An 11,709-nucleotide genomic window follows, 5' to 3' on the forward strand; every position below is an offset into this window, starting at 1 on the left:
TTCAGCCTGGGTTAATACAACACAGATTTTATATGGCTTAAAAATGATCACTTTTTTGCCCTTATTCCCACCACCTTCTTTCTTTATTCTTTTTTTTCCCATGGGCACACAGAATCATAGTATCACAATTTCATAGAATGGTTTGGGTTCAAAGGGACCTTATGATTATCTAGTTCCAATTCCACTGCTACGGGCAAGGATAACTTCCACTAGATCAGCTTGCTCAAAGCCCTATCCAACTTAAACTTACACTTCCAGGGATGGGGCATTCATGATTCTTCTGGGCAACCTGTTCCAGTGACTAATTACTCTCACAATAAAGAATTTCTTCCTAACATATAATGTAAATCTCTCTCTTATTAGTTTAAAGCTCTTCCCCACTCGTCCTAGACCATGTAAAAAATCAAACTCCTTTCTTCTCACAAGCTCCCTTTTTCTTATAAACTCCCTTTAAGTACTAAAAGGTTGCAAAGAGGTCTCCGTGGAGCTGCTCATTCTCCAGGCTGAACAAGCCCAGCTCTCTCAGCCTGTCTTCATAAGAAAGGTGCTCCAGCCATCAAATAATTTTCATGGTTGGACCTGTTCGAACAGGTCCATGTCTTTCTTGTGCCAAGGATTTCAGACCTGGATGCAGTACCCCAGGTGGGGTCTCAGAAGGGCAGAATCACCTCCCTCATCCTGCTGACCACTCCTCTTTTGATGCAGCCCATGATCCAGTTGGCCTTCTGAGCTGCAAATGCACACTGCTGACCATGTTGAGCTTTTTGTCCACTAGAAACCCCCAGACCTCTGCAGTGCTGCTATCAGTCTGTTCATCCCCCTGAGTCTGTACTCATACCTGCGATTGCCCCGACATAGGTGCATCACCTACACTTGGACTTGTTGAACCTCATGAGGTTCTCATGTGCCCACTTCTTGAGTTTGTCCAGGTTCTCCTGGATGGCATCCCATCCAACTGCATTGCTGAGCTTCATGTCACCAGAAAGCTCAATCCCTCTGTCTGTGTCATTGGTAAACATACTGAAGACCACTGGTCCCAAGACAAAGCCCTGAGAGTGACTACTCTCTGCCGGCATCCATCTAGACTTGGAGACCTTAACCACAACTCTCTGGCCACAGCCAACCAACTCCTCATGCAAATAATTAACATGATCCTAACCTTTCTAAATAAAGTGTTCATCCCACAAACACTTTCAGTAATTGTTTCTGGTGGCAACGAAGAAGGTACTATATTGTGTTCTGCTGCAAAAGTTTTAAAAATCATTTTGAAGAGGGGTATTTCAGAGTTACAATTGGACGTGACACAGTGTTTTAGTAGAACTACAGTTAATACGTGCAGAGACCTAAGAGCACTGTATTATCAGAATAAAACCCCTCATTGGTTGTTCCACTGGAAAAGCCCAAGGGAGAGATGGCCAGAGACTGTATTAAAAATGCTTCACTTGTAAGTATAGTTTTCGATAGGTATGGTATCCTCTTCATCTTTCTCTGAATATATATGAGGTATATATTAGAGCACAGGCAGTTCAAAGACTATGTTTTCTTTAGGTTTGTAGCAGACTTTTGTAGGCATGTAAAATATATGCTATAGAAGAGATAAGCCTATCTAGCTCCTTCAAAGTATTAAACTCTCCTTTGTGTCTTAGTAGCCCCATATATGTGAAACTTTGCCATGTCTTCATGAACAGGGGAAATGTACACTCAGAACCTTATTTGCAATTAAACTGAAGAATGTTGCCATCTGGTCTAAATAACTGTTGGGTGGGGTAAATTTCAACTTTTACCAAACAGCATACTATCAGAAATTTTTACTTCAACCCATCAGTCTCTGCTAATTGCTTTTTGTTTGCTTTATGGATGTCTAGTGCTGTGCAAGGCATGAAAAATTTATCTGTTGTAGTAACTCCATGTAAACACTGGGAACTGCAGTGCTTAAGTACACTGAGTTTAGTATAACCACCGATTAAATAACAGCAAGGTCAATATTAAATCAAGGACATGTTTATATTATACCTAATTTGCGAAAATAGGAACCTATGTATAAGTTCATGTTTACAAAACACAATGATACATAAGAAATTGTTAAAGGCTTTCAAAAATCATGGTCTAACCTCTTTCAATTTAAAGATTTAGAGATAAAGCAACACTTTATGATGAAAATCAACATTTTAAAGTTAAATTTTCTTAATCAACAATGCAAATAAAGCTCAGCCAACAGCCAAGTTTTATAGTCATTCTGTATAAACAAATTATTCAGTAGTTGACCTTAATTATACCTGTAAGTCAGTACAGCTGCAGAATTAGTAGCTAGGTGAGAACAATTTAAAGTGCTATCCTTTTGTTCTATTAAAACCATAACTTTTCATATTTGAAGTGTCATGAATAATGATTAATAAGTATTTTATGTTTAGAATTCAGACATTCTATTAATGAAATCAATCCAATATTTTTCTGTCCTTGAATAACATGCTAGTTTCTGTTATCCTGTGATTGATAGATGATGGTGAAAACTACTGAGGCTAGTAACAAAATATTTATTTCACTTCCTAAATAATAATTACTCTTTATATATACATCTTTAAATATTTGAGAATAATTTTTCAGTTTTATCTACCTGTAATATTTTGCTTAGTTAAAACTTCAAAAGGTTCTTTGAGCTTTCAAACATGTCTGTGTAGAATAATAGAAAGATTTGCATAATTCTATGATCAGCAAATACATTACACTAAATTTTTTGTCTAACTTACTTTACATTTTAAATAATGTTAGAAAAAACAGCCTGATAAGCCAAATTATTTTAAATAAGTGTGTACATAAACAAACATAAATATATATATATAAATTAAATTTTTCTGCCTCCTAAGGCTACTAAAACTTATTTGGAGAAAATGGAGGTGTAAGAAAGAAATAGCTACACTGTGTAATTAAAACCTGCTTTTTTAGATGAATAAATTATTCATTATTTCATATAACCAGTGAAAAATATTTTTACATTTTCTCCTAAAAATTTGTCTGTATTTTTTTGCTGTTTTCATCTAATTTCTTGGTGCCTAGCTATCCTGTTCTTCAAGCAAATCTCATGCATGAAGCCAGAGAGTAGGATCTTCACTAAATAGCTGCATTAAGCTAAAAAAAAAGAACGATAAACTGTAACTTAGCAAAGTGCTGGGTTGTACTGGCTGAATGTATGTGTAGCATCCCACAGTCATAAAAGGGAGTGATAGTCAAGATCCATGGTTAGCCAGATTTACAAAGAGGAGGCAGCAATAGAAGACTGAAGGGGCACTTGAAATCTGTTCAGACAGGGGTGTATAAAGGAGGTAGGAAAATATATCCTCAGAGTAAGAGTGATCAGGTATCTGGCTTACTGTGAGACTCTAAAGTGCACACCAGTCGTGTGCCAACAAGTGTAGGACATTCTCACTCTGCAAATCTGAAAATCTGAAAGGTTATAGTTAAATGATATTAATCATATTTTAAAAACTGTTTCAAGAGAAACTGTCCCTCTGTCATTTCGTGATGTTGTCAGAACTCTCTCATTGTGGTTTTTTTTTTTCATTGTTCTACCCTCATTGTTCTGTACAGAAACCTACTTTTTATGGAGAAGCAATTTTTCTTATACAAGCAGGAGTTTCAATTGTCTTCATACTCCCAACTCCTATTTCTCTCTTCTTGTCATGTTACCTATTCTTTATTACTTTTATTATTATTATGTTTTTCAAAAAGTTCTTCGTTATTTTTGGTTAATAGTAGCTTAGATTGATTACAAGTCAAATAGTCCATATTAAATTTAGCTTTTACTTTCAGTTCCTTGCCTGAAAAGTTTTCATCTGGGTTATTTGGAGGTCTGAAACTGCCATTTCCACTGTCATTACTTTTTTGTGTACAAATAAAATATAGGTAGGGACATCTTTCATCTTTTTTCCAAGGTAAAAATAGTTTAAAAGGAAACAGTAAGTTAAAACTAAAATTACAATGGCCCATCAGAAGTAAGCAAATAAATGTATATTTTGGGGATTGATATTTCTTGAATTCAAATGATTGATACATTCTGTTGGAGGGCACAGAACACATGATACCTCCTGGACATCTTTTGTACAGCAAAAAGTGCCTGAAAAGAAGTTTCAATGGATAAAAAGTCTAAAACAAACAAACATAAATGCATTCTTTGATTACTTACTGTATTCTACTTAGGTTAAAAATTTTGGTCAACTGCTTAAAGCCTCAACAGTTACACTTTTAAAATTGTATGTGAACTTTCAGGCAAGTATAAGTGATAGTATAGCTGTTATTCCATAAATATGTGGTTAGATTATTAGTATACAGATCTGGTACTGAAAAAAATATCAGTGGGATAATTTTAAACATATCCACAAGTGTAAATTATTTTAAGCATCTGCAAGAGAATATACACCCAAAATACCAGGCAGTGGAAGAAATTAGGAGAATTTATTTCTGAAAGCTGAGAACACTTAACATTTCAGCACAAATAAGGAAAGACACTCCCCTGTTCTTCTCAGGGCTTTTATTGTCCCTCAGCTCCTCCCTCCCCCACTGTTGGGGGCCTTCAAACATGTCCTCAAGAACTTCTCTTTTCTTATAACAGGGAGTCAGCTTAAGACTCTGGAATTCAAGAAGAGAAAACATCTAAAACTGCCTCCGGAAAAGACACCTCTTTCCAGGCAGGAAAGCTTTCTTAAGTGACAAACCCTCTCCTTTCCTTGTAATAAATCTTCTGGAAGGTTTTTTTATAGTTACAGCATTGTAAAAGATTTCAAAGTTCTACTTTATGTCACTTAGACTTCAGAATTGTTATTCTCCTTAGTTGCTCTGTATGTCTTAAATTAATTTTCAAAGCATTCTGTTCTGTAATTCTCCTCTGAACTCAGAGGTTTTCAGTATTTTATTTTTTTTCTAATGTGTAAGTCCCCCACCTGTGACATGAATTTTGTGTCATTCCTTCTTACTGACAATTCAGCTGCAACCACTCTTTCACTTTATTCCATTCTGACCCTGTATTTTTTTTTTGGAATTAGATGCAAGTAAGTGCTATTGATGAAGCCTCATCTTTAGAGGAAACAGCATGTTCAGTGTTTGTGACCTGCAGAAGGGGATAGATGTCGCCTGTAGCCCTATTTGGAATAAATGTTTTGGTATAGTGTATAAGTAATTATTGTTGCTTACTACAGGTTTGCTTTTTTCACATTACAGCAAAAGTACTTTTCATCAATATGCTTAGCTCACACACAGAGTGAATTAGCTGATGTCAGGAATGTGGGCTATATCCATGCACTTGACAATGGGAGTATTCATCTTCAAAATTCTATAAAGTTATGAGCTGACAATACAGAAAAAGTAAGTATTATCTTACGTGAAACAAGAGGAAATTTTAAAACCTGAAAACAAAATTCTGAATCTTCAAGTTGAATGTTATTTCTTATTAATATAAAGGTGTAAAAACCTGATTTCCCTCTTAGTATGCAAAGACATCAAAAATAAATGCTTCAATAAAACTGATAGAATTTTTTAAAAGTAAAAAATTAAACAAATTTAACAATTTTATTGCTCAAAATTTATCCTGAAAAGGAGATGGAAACATTTGAGACATTTTATTTAAGAGAAAAGCAAGTCCATCTGCTTTGGGAGACATGTCATTGTGAAGATCAATGGAAGAATAGCTTTAAGCGACATTCAAAAGAATTTCTACATTGAACTGAGTAATGACTCACAAAGGAAAATCTTGTGGGGTTTAAGCAAGGGGGAATGTGTGCAAAGTTATGCTTAGGAGAGAAAGGAATGAGAGTTTTGTTTGCTCCCTGATGGTGAGCAAATCAAGAGTTTCATTATACTGGGAGGAAGGATTCTAGTTCAGATTTTTCTCTTTCACATGTTCCCTTAAGAGAGTTTCCATGCTTCAGTGAATGTTTTCATTTATATTCAATCAAAATTAAAAAGCATTATTTCTTGAAGCTCTTAATTAAACACTGTAAACTGTACAACAAAAATGGTTGCTAGTTTTCCATACATGCACCAGGTTGTGCAAGACGTTATAAATAGATTTTAAATAGTTAACTACAGGGAGAATTTAATCTCTATTATTTATAACTCTTACCTGGTTGTACCAAGAGAAAAGGTGCTAAGGCAAGAATAGCAGTATCTTTTTCAATATTCTTTTGACTACTACGTCAAACTTCCAAGCATCTATCCAAGCTGCATCACAATAAATGAAATGCACTGTGACACATCAGTAAGTGTTGTCAAAATAAGGAAACACATTTAGTATTTCAGAATCCTTCTGTTCTTTATTATGAGATAGGGATTTCACGGCATGAAAAAACTGTCTTCCAAAGAGGCATCATTTCAGTTCAGGACCCCGATTTCTGTATTTTAGTGGCAGAATCCATCAGGAAGAAGGAAAATTGTCACCAGCTTCTGTTGCCTTGGCAACCTGTGTTGCCAAACAACAGACTGGGTACCTTCTAGAAGGTTAAACTTCCAGGCTGCTGAGAGACTGACTGCAATGACAGCAGAATAAATACCTTTTGCTAGATGCTTTCGTCATAACAAAACAAGATAATATTTTGCATATTTTTTCACAACCTTTGATGCTCTTTCCCATTTTCTTGTTGTTATATTTGCTGATAGCATTGGCTGTAATTAATCTGAATTCTAAATCCTCGTCTAAGTCTCTTACTTTGGATATACAATATTTTCTCAAATCCCCTCATGATAGTACTTGTTTCCACATATGGTCTTTTGTACAATGGCAATATTTGGTAGGATGGCTGAAGAGAACAAATTATTAATTTTTATGATTTTTTTAATTCAATTTTTTCTGCACTTTCTCTGTTTGTAGGTGCTAGAGTTTTAAAATATTTCTAATAATAATAATAAGATTACTGGGTGGGATTAGACACCTCTAGCTTCAGGGCAAATTTAAGGACAAATACAGCTGTTCCTATAATTGGCATGTCGATAAAGGCTACCTCTGGTGGGGTTGTAGCTTTAGACAAGCCTGTCTGGAGCAGATGGTGCAGAGCTTCTCTCTGATCTAAGACACACTATTATCTACAGACACCCAGGTGGGAGTCCTCTGATCAAATGTAGATACCTGAATTTAAACTAGTTTGTCTAGGTTCTTTTTATTGCCAGTGAAGAGAAATAGAGACTGTTAGGAAGAAATTTATTTCAACCTAATGTAGACTAATAAACTAGGAAAGAAGAACTTTGCCCTATATCTTTGTATTTCTCTCTGTTGTATATAAAAGAAGCTTAGTTTCTAGCTCAGGCACAGAGGTCTACTCAATGCCTAAAATTGGGTGTTCTGATTCCACCTTTTTTAAGGTTTATAGAGACCCCTGTTATCATTGCTCTGGCCATTAACTGAGTCTCATTTTGTGACTCTCCTGGACACACCTTTTCTGTTCTTAATTACATTATTAGAGTTATTAGTCACTCCCAGCTACAGGTTCAGATCATCACAAGTCATTAAACTTACTTTAAACTAGCAGGCATCTGGGTTTGGCCCAAATTGCTCTATGAGAAGGCCCTTCTATGCTATTCTTTCCAAATATTTGTACTATATTCTTTAAATTTCTTTTAGTGCCGTGCTTAATTTGTGTTTGGGCATCAACTCGAGATGCAAATCAACAAATTATTTTTGTCTTCAATACAGCTGTCTGTATGTGAGCTGAGTGTCTATGTTCTGACTATAATTGATGGAGATATGGGACTCAATGCAGTTGCCAACCTGTAGGCAGCCGGTGCCATTTCACACTCCTTAGGGTAAAAGAAATTTCAGAATAAGGTTAACAGATATGGCACAGGAGCAATGGAAGACCTGTGCCATGTTGATCCAGCTGCAGGCCAAGTGATATACCTACAATACGATATCTAAAAAAATCCTAAAAATTATAACGTGGACATCAACTTAATTCTTCCCTTAGTAAGATGTTCAGTTGACCAGCTGTACCACAACATCATAAAATAGTTCTCTGACAACTGGTATAAAGGATAAGGCAATATAATTCAGTCGAAGCTATAAAGCCAATTATAGGCTCAAGGTTTATTATATATTATAGGTTTGAGGGTTAAAGATTTTATTAGTTTTTGTTGTGAACAATTCTATCCAGATGGGCATAGGGACAGTGTTTGGAAAGGAGGTGAAGGAACTGTTTACAATAAATTATAAAAGCAGAGTGTTAATTGCTTATCTGAGAGTCTGTGGCAGTTCTGGAAACAGTTGACTCTTTCTGAAAACAGTATGCAAACACTGTGTATGATAAGAATTCATCCTAAAGTGCTGTCACCTCCTCATTTTCTACTATTTTGTTTATAAGTGATTTGATTGTGTCTGGTTACAAGTCATAAATAAATGAATGTACATTTATAGAAAGCACTTCAACATTTTCTGTAAGAACCTGGTACAAAACAAGTTTAGTTAATTCTGTGTGGTTTTGATGTACCCTCAAGTGAATTCCATTTTCTCATTTTTCTTTCTGTTTTCTGGGACACCTGGGTCATTTCTTTCCTCTACAGCTACCTTGGAACCTCAACCAATGTAAGTTGGGAGAAATCTGTTGATTTCATTGACAGTGTATTAATCTACTTCATCTTAGAGGAGCTCCAGATTTGTAGGAGGTGACTGTGTAGAACCAGACACGTTCAGTATATATTCAGGATATCAAACTTCTATGCTAAAGGTATACACGGAGCTTCCTCCTCTGGGAGAAGGACTCATCAAATATGCAGTGTATCACACATGTATTTCAAAAATGTACTGTCAGAAGTAGTGTGCCTGGTCCCTCTGGGCTCAAGGTACTGACACTTACTTCCTTTTCCTTTATCTGTCAGTGATCATGGAAATTTTTAGAGTGATAATTGTGTCTTTTTTCTTTTTCTCATTCACTAAAAAGAAGTCTAGCTTCTTTTTATTTATTCTTATATCCCAGTTCTACTTCTTTAATCTCAGTCTTCTATTTCTCCTTTTGAATCAAACACCCGTTCGTAAACATCTTCAATGATTCTGACAGGAAGCAAATCCAAAAATGAAAGATAAAATAAGTCATGGTTTGGAATTTCTCTATGGAACAACAAGCAGAGAGGATTCGGGTTTACAAAAATGAAATAATTTTCTCTGCAAGCTCCAACTGTCTAATTCACTGCCATGGTGACCAACACATATGTTTTGGACAGGGTAAGTATTTCATACTACTCATCTCTGAGATCCCATACAGGAAACTATAGCTATCTCTGAACCATTGAAAGTTTTTAATTTTAAAATGCTTTCACCTTTCTTAAAAGAAATTAAAAGAAAGTAGTTGAGACTATAGATGAAGAAAACACATAGAATCATTCTTGATTTCTGTTATTTATATGCTGCTTGAGAAAAAATGTAACAACATCTCTGATTACTCCTAACCTTCAGTAGAACATTGGTTCAAATATACTGAGGTAAGGATTTATTCTTTGACTAATGTACAGAAGTCAACTGAAAAGAAATTAGTAAAAGTTATTCAAACTCTATTTAGCAAACAAACAAACAAACAACTCCCCCCCAAACCCAAAACAAACTCTCAGGAAGGCCACCAAGAAATAACACACAATGAAACTAATACTGATTTACCCTGAAAAATTGTTTTCATGAAAATCTAACCAATTGGTTGGCACTTGTTGACATTAAGTTTTCAGTGAAAAAAAGGCCTAAATTCTTCTGTATGCTTTCTGTAAAAGGAGGAGAAAATGAAAGGAAGAAAAGTGTCCCAAATTTGATTTCACATTTTATTTAACTAGATTCTTATAAAATATTACCAAAATACCATATCTTATATCTCTTTAAATATTAATAAAATTTGCTAGTGGTATATGGTGCTTGGTCACCCTTTGCTGTGTGGATACCATATGCTTTATACTGGGCAAGGCAGGATCTTATGCCAAGGAGGAAAGATTGCTTTGCTGTTTCCTCTAGAGCACTTCTGTCTGCTCACCAAAGTGGTGGTTTTGGGATGCAGTACATGGCAAATAGAGAAAAATACATCCAGCATAAGATCCTGCACTATGACTTCAGGCTCACTGACTCCTCAGCTGTGGTTAAGCTGAACTGAGTTGAGACTGGACGCACTAAATGCAGCTACCTGATGTTACCTGAGCCAGAAATGATTGCTGAATGGACTGAAAATTATTCCTGTTGCAAAAAAGCATTAGACAAGTCCATAAGGCCAGAGCATGAGAGGACAAGACAGAGGAAGAGGAAAAGCTTTCAGCAGCACCAAAGTGACACTGGTTTGGAAAGCCTTCTGAAATCATAAGATGTAAGCAGTAGGAGGGATTTCCTGAGGCATGGATCAAACCCACAGCCAAGCCTGACTGATGACAGAAAAAAGACTTTTTTTCTCTAGAAATCACTCGACTAGCAAGCCATGCAGAGGGAAGAATTTCTTACATGGACATAGTGGACAGTAATTTTTAAGTCTTTTTATTTAGTTTCATTTGAGAGATTAGAATTTTCTCCATTTTTGTAGTCTACTTGTGCTATGATGAAAAAGTAACAGAATTGACTAGACATATTTGCTTTCTGGAGGAAGATGGGCAGTTACAATAATTTGCATATTGGTTTTAAGGAAGAGGAAGGAAGGAAGGAAGGGAGGAAGGAAGGAAGGAAGGAACTGCTTGTTTAACCAGCTTAACCTGACCTTAGGCAAGTCATGTTTCCAACTGAGGTTTTAACACAGGAGAATTTAATGAGTTATGATCATAAAGATATGAAATTTACAGAACTCAGGGCTATTAACAAATTTCACTGTTTGGGTGCATTTTCTCTCTGCTACAAAAATTGTGAGTTTCTGGTTTTCACTAAAAAGATAAATCAGGAGGATTCTTTATTTTTCAATACAATAACAAAAATGTAATGGGCCAGTATAATGTGAAAATCTTTCTTACAGCTCCTAAGGCAGAAAAAGACTAGTGAGCTCAGACATATTTCAGTTATTACTTATAACTCACTGAGGACAGTCTTAAACAAATATAGAAGAAGGCAGGTAAAAAAGAATGACACAGAGATTCTTAAATAACTTTATTAATATGTGCTGATTCGATGACAGAGCTTGTTGAAATATTTTCAGTAAGCACTGCATTAAATGTGTTTAAACAATCTATTTGCCTTTGTGAGAAGTGAACTATGATTTTACTTTATAATAATAAAGAAAAATAAGTGACTGACCATTTTGAATCCACATTTTATTTTTAATCTCAACAAAAGTAGGAGAAAGAAAAGCCATGTCCACAATTACTGTGAATTGGAATGACAGGTAGAAATTAGGGCTAGAAAATAGAAGAAAAGGATTTAGAACATTATAGGATACTGAAGGATATTACAACCACTTAACAATTTCCTCAGAAGTCTGGACCAAGGTTCTGCTGCTGAGCTACATCAGAGCTGGGTCAGGGTAATATAGATGACGAGGCCCAGAAGAGGCAGGGGAGGTTACAGTAGCAGTTACAGTAAGAACAGATTTTACAAGAGTTGAATTTCCGTGGCTGGCCTGGACACATGGAATAGAATTGATTGTACAGTGACTTGGCTTCAGCCCACTTTGCAGCAGTGTGTAAGTTAGGTGCCTAATTACTGGAAGCTTCCCTCCTGTCAGGAGAGACAGAGAAGCTTCTGCAGGTAGAGAATTAGACCTTAATGGCCTAAATAAATATCTGTAG

At 35.7% G+C, this 11,709-nt stretch overlaps 1 long non-coding RNA gene across 1 annotated transcript; it reads right to left on the reverse strand.

Annotated features, from left to right (window-relative positions):
* Window positions 1-4,559: 4,559 nt before the first annotated feature.
* On the reverse strand, window positions 4,560-6,171 carry LOC108497613. Its single transcript, XR_001874902.1, has 3 exons — window positions 6,113-6,171; window positions 5,249-5,338; window positions 4,560-4,623 (listed from the first exon to the last, which is right to left on the reverse strand). It is a non-coding gene; the product is annotated as an uncharacterized LOC108497613 (long non-coding RNA).
* Between the last annotated feature and the right edge of the window lie 5,538 nt (window positions 6,172-11,709).

This window comes from Lepidothrix coronata, unplaced genomic scaffold, assembly GCF_001604755.1.
Source record: "Lepidothrix coronata isolate B3197 unplaced genomic scaffold, Lepidothrix_coronata-1.0 Scaffold50, whole genome shotgun sequence".
Classification (NCBI taxonomy): Eukaryota; Metazoa; Chordata; class Aves; order Passeriformes; family Pipridae; genus Lepidothrix; species Lepidothrix coronata.